The following is a 12,740-nucleotide window of genomic DNA, read 5'->3' on the forward strand; positions in this document are numbered from 1 at the left end:
TTCCCAGCGGAGAGGTGACAGTCGTTTTCCTTGCTGCATCCACTTTGCCGGGTTGCTGCGCTGTGGGAACCACCGCTTGAGGCTTCGTTTGGCTGCTGGTTGACTAAAATCCCTTATTTTGGCTGCTGATCCCTTATTTTCGAGGCTGCTGGTCCCTTATTTTCAAATCTGTAAGTTGACAGCTATGTGTTGGACTTACCCAGATGGACAGACCATCAGGAATGTAAGAGGGTGGAATCAGGGCAGGAGAGGGTTCCTTTCTCATGCAGCACTTTAAAATTGGAAGGAATTCAAAATGTTGTGAGTAAGCAAGAGAGAGACAAATGACATAGGGGGTCATAGTAGCCAACTCCTAGGGGCTGTAGGGGCTTTGGCCTCCACAATAAAATATCTGAGGGGGCTGGGTCCCCAAAAAGTTTATGGGCATTCCCATTCAAATGGTGCGTGCACACGGTGTCATGTGGTATTGTGGGGCAGGGCTTACCTGGGCCCCCACAATATTTTATTCAAGTTGGCACTCCTGCAGGGGCTGTTTCTAGGCAACCTGATTATTGAGTATTAGTCCTGATTTGTTTGCAGGGAATTAGACAGCATTGGCTACTTAACGAGAATTCATTCTAATTTGTTTGTGGAGATATTTGATAGTGTTGCGTCAAAGCAAATATGATCCCATGCTTCCCAATGGATTTTCCATTTCACTTTCCTCTTTGCAAAAATGTTTGATCTTTAGGGGAAGCAGGTGTGCTGGACCAGACCTCCCAATCAACTATAACTGCACAAACTGAACTTGCTGGTAGGTGAATGAATCCTACCTGAAAATAACAAGAGTTTATAAGCGTCTGAGCATTTACAAAAACCACTCTCCCTAAGGTAAGGATCACAGCTGGCCAGCAATTTGGATTCAGGGCCTACTTGGTGACAAAATAACATTTACCCAACAATGGAAGCAATTTCTGAGGTGATACCATTTAGACCAGTCTTCCTCAGCCTGGTGACGTCCAACTGTTGTGGACAACTTCCATCAGCCCCAAATAGACCTCTTTTAAAACCAGCCAGCCAGCACCCTGATGGAAGCAGAAGACCAGAACATTTTTTGGGCACGGGGTTGGTGAAAGCTGTTCTAAATTCTATAAAATGACTGTGCATAATAATAACCACTTGGGTAGTTGCTTCTCAAAAGGGTATTGTAATGAGAGGGAACTTGGGAAGTTAATTTTGCTTCTCATATTATGCATGTATATGCTTGTCCAACGCCACGGGATTCAATGTCTATAGTGAGATTTGAACCAGGGATTTTCCAGCTTAGCCGCTATACATCAGCTGCATATTAATTCCATGGATCTCTGCTACAGTGGTACCTCGGGTTAAGAACTTAATTCGTTCTGGAGGTCCGTTCTTAACCCGAAACTGTTCTTAACCTGAGGTACCACTTTAGCTAATGGGGCCTCCTGCCGTGGCCGCGGCGCAATTTCTGTTCTCATCCTGAAGCAAAGTTCTTAACCCAAGATACTATTTCTGGGTTAGCAGAGTCTGTAACCTGAAGCGTCTGTAACCTGAAGCATCTGTAACCCGAGGTACCACTGTACTTGTGAACAAATGTTATAAGGTGTGCATCTAAACCCACATGCCTGTTCAGCACTCACATGTATTCCTACACACACTCCCAAGTGGTTTAGGATCTTTTGCTAGGGTTTGATGTGCATCTGCTATGAATGTGTTTACATTTAACCATGAAGTACATTCACCAGTGGGATGCTGGTGGCGCTGTGGGTTAAACCACAGAGCCTAGGACTTGCCGATCAGAAGGTCGGTGGTTCGAATCCCCACAATGGGGTGAGCTCCAGTTGCTCGGTCCCTGCTCCTGCCAACCTAGGAGTTTGAAAGCATGTCAAAGTGCATGTAGATAAATAGGTACCCCTCTGGCGGGAAGGTAAACGGCGTTTCCGAGCGCTGCTCAGGTTCGCCAGAAGCGGCTTAGTCATGCTGGCCACATGACCCGGAAGCTGTACGCCGGCTCCTTCGGCCAATAAAGCGAGATGAGCACCGCAACCCCAGAGTTGGCCACGACTGGACCTAATGGTCAGGGGTCCCTTTACCTTTACATTCACCAGTGGAGTAAAGGAAGATTGATGTACCACTAGAAAAGAAAGTGACAGGATATATGGATGCCACACCCTTCTCCCGCATTTGATCTTGCTGAACACATTGATCTTGCTGCACACATTCTGTGGCTCATCACATGGGGCAGTCACATCCAGAACCAATGCTCCCAGTCCTAGGCCCATAAACTCCTGACACCAACCACTAAAGGGAGAGAGGCGCTCAGCTCCCCCTGCCCTTTTCTCTCGCACCTCAAGTGGTAGCAAGCTCTGCAAATACCTCATTTGCAATTTATCTGTTCTCTGCTTTTCTCCAATATTCTTTCAGCGTGTGGAAGCATACAGTAGTAAGCACCCCCCCACACACACCTGGCAGTTTTTGAGAAAGGAGACTGGCTGCTTTCTCGCCGCAAGTAAGCAGCAGGCAACTGGCATGCCACTGAAAGCAACAAATCAGCCCAGCTTTTGGCCGACACATGAAAAAAAGGATGTGGGAGTTAATGTGGTAATGGTGAGGACAAGGCCGGTCCAACACATTCTGCTGCCTGAGGCGAAGGACAAAATGTCACAGGGTAGTTATAAAGGTGGAAGGCAAGGTGCATGGCACACAGCTCTCCTCTCCAGCAGAAGAGTATGGCCAGGGAGCTCAGGAGGAAGAGCTGAGGGGCACCACAGCCTCCCAGCATATGCCACCTGAGGCCATCGCCTCACTCTGCCTAATGGGAGGACTGGCCCTTGGTGAGGAAATGTCCCTGCTTGCTGTTATCTATCAGGTTGGCCAATGGGAGCAATGCCTATTGGGAAGCGCAGCTTTATAAACATAGCAGAAGGGGCTGATCCTCTCTGAGGCTGGTTTACCTTAGCAACCAGAAGCTCCTGTTCCCTGGAAGGAGTCCAACTCAAAGGGTTCTACAGAGATGCCTGGAGCCAGGTACACAAAGGCATCCCTTCAGGCTTGCGGCCACATTCATGGGAATTAACATTTCCCAGGAATGCAAAGATTTGGTCTCGGCAAACCAATGAGACTGACAAAGTTGCACGGAAGCGATGAGAACATGCAAACTGGCGCCCAAGGATTTAGCTGTGGCCACCGCAGGGAGGCTGGTTTCTTCTCCCAGCACACAAACAATTGCAAAATGCCCAGCTGCAATTGGAGGCATTAACTGAAGGATTGCAGACTGCAGATCCAGGCAGGTAACTCAGCTGGTTAGAGCGTGGTGCTGATAATGCCAAGGTCACAGGTTCTATTCTGTGTAGAGAAAGGACTCTATAATACATACCGCATTTTTCACTCCATAAGACGCACCTAGTTTTTAGAGGAGGAAAACAAGAAAACTATTCTGAACGAAACAGTGGATGTATGATTTTTGTGGTTCATGCTGTGGCCACAGACATGATATGTGATTTGACGGTGAATTTGGGGTAGCCCAATGCAAAACCCTGAGAATCCATGTGGATCCGTGCTTTATAACCACATTTTTGCGCCATTGCGGCCCCACGCAACAGTGGGTGTGTGATTTTTTGGGTGCAGGCTGTAGCCATGGACATTTTATGTGATCTGATGGTGAATTTGGGATGACTCAATGCAAAAATCCTGAGGATCCATGGGCTTTTACCTCCCCCGTCCCAGGCAGCCTCCTTTATCTCTAGCGTCCCTTATCTCCCTCCGATCGCTTGCCAATCAGCTGCTCAGCGGCTTAGTTTCAACACCCCCTTCCCTCTTTCTAAAAAAAGAAAGAAAGCACGATCTGCTTTTTGCCCCTGGGCAATTCAGCTCCAGGGACCATGCATTCGCTCTATAAGACGCACAGACATTTCCCTTTACTTTTTAGGAGGAAAAAAGTGTGTCTTATGGAGCGAAAAATACGGTAATTTGCAGTGACCAGAGGCCCCCTCAGTGGCCAAGAGCAATTTAGTTGTTCATCTAGACCAGTGTTTCCCAAATTTGGGTCTCTAGCTGATGTTGGACTCCAACTCTCATTGGCCCCAACCAGCATGGCCAATGGGGAGGGATGCTGGGAATTGTAGTTCTGAAACATATGGAGGGCCATAGGTTCACAGCCCCTAATCTAGCTGGGTCTTATTTTCCTTGGCCATTGTGTCCCATCATTGCCAAGGAATTTGCATCCAAAATGGGCTGCATAAGAAAAGAGGGTCTGGGGAGAAGGGTTGTGGGTCAGCGATAGATCGCCTGCTTTGCATGGCATCTCCAGGTAGGGCTTGGAAAGAGCCTTGCCCAAAGCCCTAGAGATCTGCTGCCACCAGAGCAAACACTACTGTGCTAGACAGACCAGTAGTCAGAACTCTGTATCAAACAGCTTCCTGTGAAAGTAGTAGGCACAATTTAAAAAACCGTCTAGCCCCAAACAAATGTTTTTTGCAGTGGTCAAAAAAAAGCTAATGCTATTCGAGGCTGCATCAACAGAAGTATAGTGTCCAGATCAAAGGAAACAATAGTACCATTCTATTCTGCCTTGGTCAGACTACACCTGGAGTCCTGTGTCCAGTTCTGGGCACCACAGTTTAATAAGGATGTTGACAAGCTGGAACCTGAGCAGAGGAAGGCAACCGAGACGATCTAGGCCAGGGTCTGGAAACCAAGCCTGATGAGAAATGGTTGAAGGAGCGTGGTATCTTTAACCTGGAAGAGAGGAGACTGAGAGGACTTTTGATAGCCACCTTCAAATATCTCAAGGTTTATCACATGGGTAGGCAAACTAAGGCCCAGGGGCCGGATTTGGACCAATCCCCGTCTAAATCCAGCGGTTGGTCCAGGAATCAGTGTGTTTTTACATGAGTCGAATGTGTGTTTTTATTTAAAATACATCTCTGAGTTATTTGTGGGGCCTGCCTGGTGTTTTTACATGAGTAGAATGTGACCTTTTATTTTAAATGCATCTCTGGGTTATTTGTGGGGCATAGGAATTTGTTCATTTTTTTTCAAAATATAGTCCGGTCCCCAACAAGGTCTGAGGGACGGTGGACTGGCCCCCTGCTGAAAAAGTTTGCTGACCCCCCTGGTTTATCACATGCAAGCAGGAACTAGCTTGTTTTCTCCTGCTCTGGAGGGTAGGACTCGAAGCACTGGCTTCAAGTTACATGAAAGCAGATTCAGACTAAATATCGGGGGGGGGGGGGAGATTCTGATAGTAAAGAGGTGTTTGACAGTGGAATGGACTTCCTCAGGATGTTGTGGAATCTCCTTCCTTGGAAGCTTCTAAGAAGAAGTTGGGTGGCCTCCTGTCATGGATGCTTTAGTTGAGATTCCTGCATTGCCAGGGGTTGGACTAGATGACCCTTGGGGTCCCCAGGGTGATTCTAAGTTCATCTTGCACCCAGCGAAAACAATTTTTTTTTATTTGTATGAAAGTAATTATTTGTTCTCCTTCATGGATCACTGCCTTGCCGTGGCGAAGGGGCTTGAATAACTCAGAGAAGCTATGAGCTATGCCATGCAGGGCCACCCAAGATGGACAGGTCATAGTGGAGAGGTTTGTATAGTTAAAGCTATGGTTTTCCCTGTAGTGATGTATGGAAGTGAAAGCTGGACCATAAAGAAGGCTGATCGCCGAAGAATTGATGCTTTTGAATTATGGTGCTGGAGGAGACTCTTGAGAGTCCCATGGACTGCAAGAAGATCAAACCTCTCCATTCTGAAGGAAATCAGCCCTGAGTGCTCACTGGAAGGCCAGATCCTGAAGCTGAGGCTCCAATACTTTGGCCACCTCATGAGAAGAGAAGACTCCCTGGAAAAGACCCTGATGTTGGGAAAGATGGAGGGCACAAGGAGAAGGGGACGACAGAGGACGAGATGGTTGGACAGTGTTCTCGAAGCTACCAGCATGAGTTTGACCAAACTGCGGGAGGCAGTGGAAGACAGGAGTGCCTGGCGTGCTCTGGTCCATGGAGTCACGAAGAGTCGGACACGACTAAACAACAACAACAATTATTTGTTCTCCAAAGGCAACCCTTGTCATTTCAACCTGGCAGTACATTGTGGTTGTCACCTCCCTCCTTCCCACACCTTTCTGGCAGGCTTCTTGTGTCACAGCAGTTGCGCCACAAGCAAGGACTGAACAAGCGCTACGTCTCCACGCTGGAGGAAACAGCACCTGTTGGGTTTCTGCTTCTGGCACTGCCATTGTGGCTTTTTCTTTAATGCCTTTGCTCACAGCCTCTATTTGCTTTCGAGCCTGCGTCTTTGTTGTCCTTTTTGGGACCCCAGCTTTATGTGCACTGGGAGGTTATTCGCGGTCAAAGCCAGACCCTCCCCCACAACTCCATTCATTCCCTGGCACCTCTCCTCCCCCTGCGGATACTCCCCCCTCTCCATCCCAGATTAAATGTGGTGGGGGTCTGGATAGGGAACTTGGCAACCAAAGCCTGATTAAATCCTGATGTCTGCTCTGAGCTCCTTTCTCCACTACCAACAACTTCGTTTCTCTTTCTCTTCCAGTTAAGAAGAAGACGTTTAACAGAACAAGGGGGAAGTGGGAAGGGAAACTGCTGCCTATTTGGATAATAATCATTTTTTTAAAAAAAGAACTTGTTTTTAACCTAAATGTATATGCAAAACAAAAACAAAACAAAAAACCCAACAACAACAACCTGGACAAATATAAACTCAAATATGAAAAGTCCCCAAATGTACAGCTATACTGTAGTTCAGTCTTCACCAACCCGGTGCCCTCCAGATGTGCTCTCCTATCAGCTGGGGTCTGATGGGAGTTAAAATCCAAAACATCTGGAAGGCACCCAGGGGGTGGAGGCTACTATAGTTGATGACTTGACGGAAACTTAATGAAAGTTGTAGAGTTGGAAGGGACCCTGAGGACCATCTAGCCCAGTGTTTCTCAACCTGTGTGTCCCCAGATGTTGTTGGACTACAATTCCCATCATTCCTAGCCAGCATGGTCAGGGATGATGGGAGTTGTAGTCCAACAACATCTGGGGACCCACAGGTTGAGAACTGCTGAAGCCCATGGGTAGGCAAACTAAGGCCCGGAGGCCAAATCTGGCCCAATCGACTTCTAAATCTGGCCTGTGGACGGTGCAGGAATCAGCGTGTTTTTACATGAGTAATAATAATATTATAATAATTTATTATTTATACCCCACCTATCTGGCTGGGTCTCCCCAGTCACCCTGGGCAGCTTCCAACAAAGTACAGTGGTACCTCGGGTTACATACGCTTCAGGTTACATACGCTTTAGGTTAAAGACTCCGCTAACCCAGAAATAGTACCTCGGGTTAAGAACTTTGCTTCAGGATGAGAACAGAAATCGTGCTCTAGCGGCGTGGCAGCAGCGGGAGGCCCCATTAGCTAAAGTGGTGATTCAGGTTAAGAACAGTTTCAGGTTAAGAACGGACCTCCAGAACGAATTAAGTTCTTAACCCAAGGTACCACTTGGTCTGTTAAATATTAAAAGCTTTCCTAAACAGGGCTGCCTTCAGATGTCAGAGTAGAATGTGTCCTTTTGTTTAAAATGCATCTCTGGGTTATTTGTGGGGCATAGGAATTCATTCATTTCCCCCCTTCAAAACATAGTCCGCCCCCCCCCCCAAGGTCTGAGGGACAGTGGACTGGACCCCTGCTGAAAAAGTTCGCTGACCCCTGATCTAGCCCAAGCCCCCTGCAATGCAGGAATATGCAGCTGTCCCATACAGGGATCGAACCTGCAACCTTGGCATTATTAGCAAGCACCATGCTGTAACCAACTGAAATATCCAGACTACTGACTTCTAAAGCAATCAATAAAGGCACACACAGAGATATTGCCCTTATGCATGGGTAAGTCAGAAATACATCAAACTAATTTCAGTAAGACGCATAGCAGAATCCTATACATGTGCAAATAAGTCCCACAGCTTTCCATGACGCTTATTCTGAGATAAATGGGCAACAGCAGCAACAGCCTATCTCCATTCCCAATGTCATAGAAGGTTGTTCTGACACGCACATCCCTTATTATGAATCTTTTATTCTCCGGAGTTCATGTGATATCGCTCTGCCTAAAGCCCTGTATACAACGTGATATTGCATATTCCGGCGTGCATGCATAAAATGTGTGCAAGCTTTCGCTGCTTGCTGGTGTTAACAGCTGCAAGGGAAAAGGACCAGCCAGAAGTGGGTCACAAGCATACCCTAGTTTTAATATATTATTATTAACCAGAGATTAGAAGATAAGACTCCTCTTCAATTCCATTTGGGCTTTTCTCATGCAAATGAAGGCTTTTCTTCACTGGAAGAGCCTCCCACATTTAATATTGTGCACTTAATTTCAGTAATGATCTGTCCAGGAAACCAGAATTGTTCTTCCAGACTATTCGAGCACCCTAGTTTTTCCTTTGTTTTGTTTGGGGCTGAAGTGTGTGGAACCATAGAGAAAAGCATGGGATTAGCAGATAGCCTAAACCAAGCTCCTTTTCTTTGTTTCTGTTATTATTGTTGTGTCTTTGGCAGAGCTGAGCATTCATCTGCAGTTCGGCACCACAGTGGGGTAGCATCTTCATCCTGAACTCGGTCTATTCCTGAACTTACTCTATTTTCTGTGTTGCATCCCAATCCTTTGTGTGTTTGCTTAGAAAAGTAAGGGTGGCTAAGGGCCCTTCCAGGTTAAGGTTTCCTCGCAGGTGTATTCTGCAATATGTTCCTGATGCAATAACAGTGTGGGATAACCAGCCACATATAACCAACATGCTTAAGTTGCATGGGTAGGCAAACTAAGGCCCAGGGGCTGGATCCGGCCCAACCGCCTTCTAAATCCGGCCCATGGGTGGTCTGGAAATCAGTATGTTTTTACATGAGTAGAATGTGTCCTTTTATTTAAAATGCATCTCTGGGTTGTTTGTGGGGCCTGCCTGGTGTTTTTACATGAGTAGAATGTGCGCTTTTATTTAAAAGGCATCTCTGGGTTATTTGTGGACTATAGGAATTCGTTCATTCCCCCCCCCTCAAAATATAGTCCATCGTCCACCCCCCAAGGTCTGAGGTACAGTGGACTGGCCCCCTGCTGAAAAAGTTTGCTGACCTCTGGTTTAATGAATTCATGAAAGGGTTAATACCATAGAGTAGGCTGTCCTGTAAGGCTTAGCTAGGTCACTCCCCCTCACTTTGGGAGAAAATAGTAATCAAGCCTTTGTCCCCACCCCACCCCGTTTACCTAGGAAGCTCAAGGTGTGAGGCCTGAGCTGGTTGCGCCAAGCTCAGACCACATGACTCCAACAAGCCATTCTTGTGCTTTTATACCAATAATTCAGGAATTTTCACCACTGTAACTAAGCCAGGTTTTACTGCCTGAGAATTTTTTTGTGACTTTAAATCTCTGCTGGGGTTCTCTCATCAAAGAGTACTTGCCCCAGACTTGGATCTTGGCATCCAGGAATTCTCTTTTCTATAATTTGTTTTTTCCTTGCTACCAGCAAATAGTTGCATGAGTAGTGGGTTTACTCCTCTTTGTTAGATCTTCTGTGATGGTTCCTCAGCACATTATTGCCGTTCATAGAGGCTATAGAGCCCTGAAACATGGGACAGAAATAAACCAAATCATTTGTAGTTTAAGAATTTTGGGGGATTTCAGAGAACACTGCAAGGATATTCACTGACTGGAAGTGAAGCAGTGTTTCCTCAAACTTTTTGCAGGCACAATCAATGTTTAAAGTGGGCTTCAGACCCTCCAATTGTCCCTATTTTCCAGGGATGTCCCTGATTTAGAGCAGCTGTTCTGGTTTCTGATTTGATCCCGGAATGTCCCACTTTTCCTTAAAGGTAAAGGGACCCCTGACCATTAGGTCCAGTCGTGACCGACTCTGGGGTTGCAGCGCTCATCTTGCTTTACTGGACGAGGGAGCCGGCGTACAGCTTCTGGGTCATGTGGCCAGCATGACTAAGCCGCTTCTGGCGAACTAGAGCAGCACACAGAAATGCCGTTTACCTTCCCGCCAGAGTGGTACCCATTTATCTACTTGCACTTTGACGTGCTTTCGAACTGCTAGGTGGGCAGGAGCAGGAACCGAGCAATGGGAGCTCATCCTGTTGCGGGGATTCGATCCGCCGACCTTCTGATCGGCAAGTCTTAGGCTCTGTGGTTTCACTGGAGAAATGTTGGAGGGTATGGAGTTATCAGACCCCTGAACTTTCTGAAGGCAATCCTGTAAGGGAAGGGTTCTTTTAATGTTTAATGTTTGCTTATATCTTTAGATTTGTTGGAAGCTGCCCAGAGTGGCTGGAGAAACCCAGTAAGATGTGTGGGCAGTGGCGTCGCAATGGGGGGCGGGCGGGGGGGCAGTGCACCCAGGGTGCCATGTTGGGGGGTGACAAGAAGGCACCCCACGGGGGCTCTCAGCGGTGCGAGCAGCCATCGTGCCGTCGCAGCCGCATGTGGAGGATCCCCAGTTCGCGGCTGCAACCACTATATTCATGTGTGGTGGCGCATGCATGCGCTGTATTTAACGCCGCCGCACTTGCATTGTACATAGTAGTTTGCTGCTGGCGCCACTCCAGCGCTGTACAGACGGCGATGGGTTCCCTCCGTTGCCGCTACAGCGTATGGTGCTGGAGCGGCGCTGCCAGCAAACCGCTATGTACAGCGCATGTGTGGCATTGCTACATATGGCACATGCGCCCTACATAGCGACGTCTCGCCCCGGGTGTCACGATGCCTTCATTCACCCCTGTAGGTGGGGAATAAATACCGCGGACCTTTGGGTTACGTTACGTAACTTTCGGGTTGTGAACGCGGCAAACCCGGAAGTGTATACTTCCAGGTTTCACCGCACGCACATACGCAGAAGCGCTCATTCGCTCCGCGCACGTGTGCAGAAGCAGCGCCTCTACTTAAGTAATTTTTGGGGTGTGAAAAGACCCCCGGAATGAATTATCGTATTTTTTTGCTCTGTAAGACTCACTTTTCTCCTACTAAAAAGTAAGGGGAAATGTGTGTGCGTCTTATGGAGTGAATGCAGGCTGCACAGCTATCCCAGAAGCCAGAACAGCAAGAGGGATTGCTGCTTTCACTGCGCAGCGATCCCTCTTGCTGTTCTGGCTTCTGAGATTCATAATATTTTTTTTCTTGTTTTCCTCCTCCAAAAACTAGGTGCGTCTTGTGGTCTGGTGCGTCTTATAGAGCGAAAAATACGGTGAATTCGTATCCGGAGGGTCCACTGTAGTAAAATTAGCATTATGGAATGGGACGTCCCTCTTTTCACCAGAGAAATCTTGGAGGGCATTCCAAGAGAAACATGAGCAGACTTAATGGGACCCCACAATGAAAAGGACATCTGGAGGGGCCCTGAATTCAGGAGGACAAACTCCCAAATAAGCACACACAGATTTGCAGCCTGATCTACTGCATGTTTGCTTGGAACAAAGGCCGACTCTATCTGGTGACCCTTCCAAGCAAAGTGTGTGCAAGGGCGCCGCCTTAAAGTTACAATTTCCAGTCAATACCCTTTGTTCCAATTTCAGAAGGTCTGGAGCGTTACATGAGCATCATGTGAGTGTTGGAGACGACAGTGCCTCGGCTGCAACCCTTTGTAGAAAGCTTGTGTGATTTTGAAGCCTTTAAAAAATAATTTTAAAAAAATGGGCTTACACTTTCATAGACCACAGTCTACTTCGTCAGAGGCATGGTTTTACCTATGGGTGCAACTTGAATCATTTTGGGAAGGCGAAGAGGAGCAATGATGCTGCAACAAATCAGGTACAGTGGTTGTTGTTGTTGTTTAGTCGTGTCTGACTCTTCGTGACTCCATGGACCAGAGAACGCCAGGCACCTCTGTCCTCCACTGCCTCCCGCAGTTTGGTCAAACTCATGCTGGTAACCTCAAAAACACTATCCAACCATCTCGTCCTCTGTCGCCCCCTTCTCCTTGTGCCCTCCATCTTTCCCAACATCAGGGTCTTCTCCAGGGAGTCTTCTCTTCTCATGAGGTGGCCAAAGTACTGGAGCCTCAGCTTCACAATCTGTCCTTCCAGTAAGCACTCAGGGCTGATTTCCTTCAAAATGGAGAGGTGTGATCTCCTTGCAGTCCATGGGACTCTCAAGAGTCTCCTCCAGCACCATAATTCAAAAGCATCAATTCTTCGGCGATCAGCCTTCTTTATGGTCCAGCTCTCACTTCCATACATCACTACTGGGAAAACCATAGCTTTAACTATACGAACCTTTGTTGGCAAGGTGATGTCTCTATTTCTCAAGATGCTGTCTAGGCCTGTCATTGCCCTTCTCCCAAGAAGCAGGCGTCTTTTAATTTCGTGACTGCTGTCACCATCTGCAGTGATCATGGAGCCCAAGAAAGTAAAATCTCTCACTGCCTCCATTTCTTCCCCTTCTATTTGCCAGGCTGTGATGGAACCAGTGGCCATGATCTTCGTTTTTTTGATGTTGAGCCTCAGACCATATTTTGTGCTCTCCTCTTTCACCCTCATTAAAAGGTTCTTTAATTCCTCCTCACTTTCTGCCATCAAGGTTGTGTCATCTGCATATCTGAGGTTGTTGATATTTCTTCTGGCAATCTTAATTCCGGCTAGGGATTCATCCAGCCCAGCCTTTCGCATGATGAATTCTGCATATAAGTTAAATAAGCAGGGAGACAAAATACAGCCTTGTCGTACTCCTTTTCCAATTTTGAACCAATCAG

This window comes from Podarcis raffonei, chromosome 11, assembly GCF_027172205.1.
Source record: "Podarcis raffonei isolate rPodRaf1 chromosome 11, rPodRaf1.pri, whole genome shotgun sequence".
In the NCBI taxonomy this organism is placed as follows: Eukaryota; Metazoa; Chordata; class Lepidosauria; order Squamata; family Lacertidae; genus Podarcis; species Podarcis raffonei.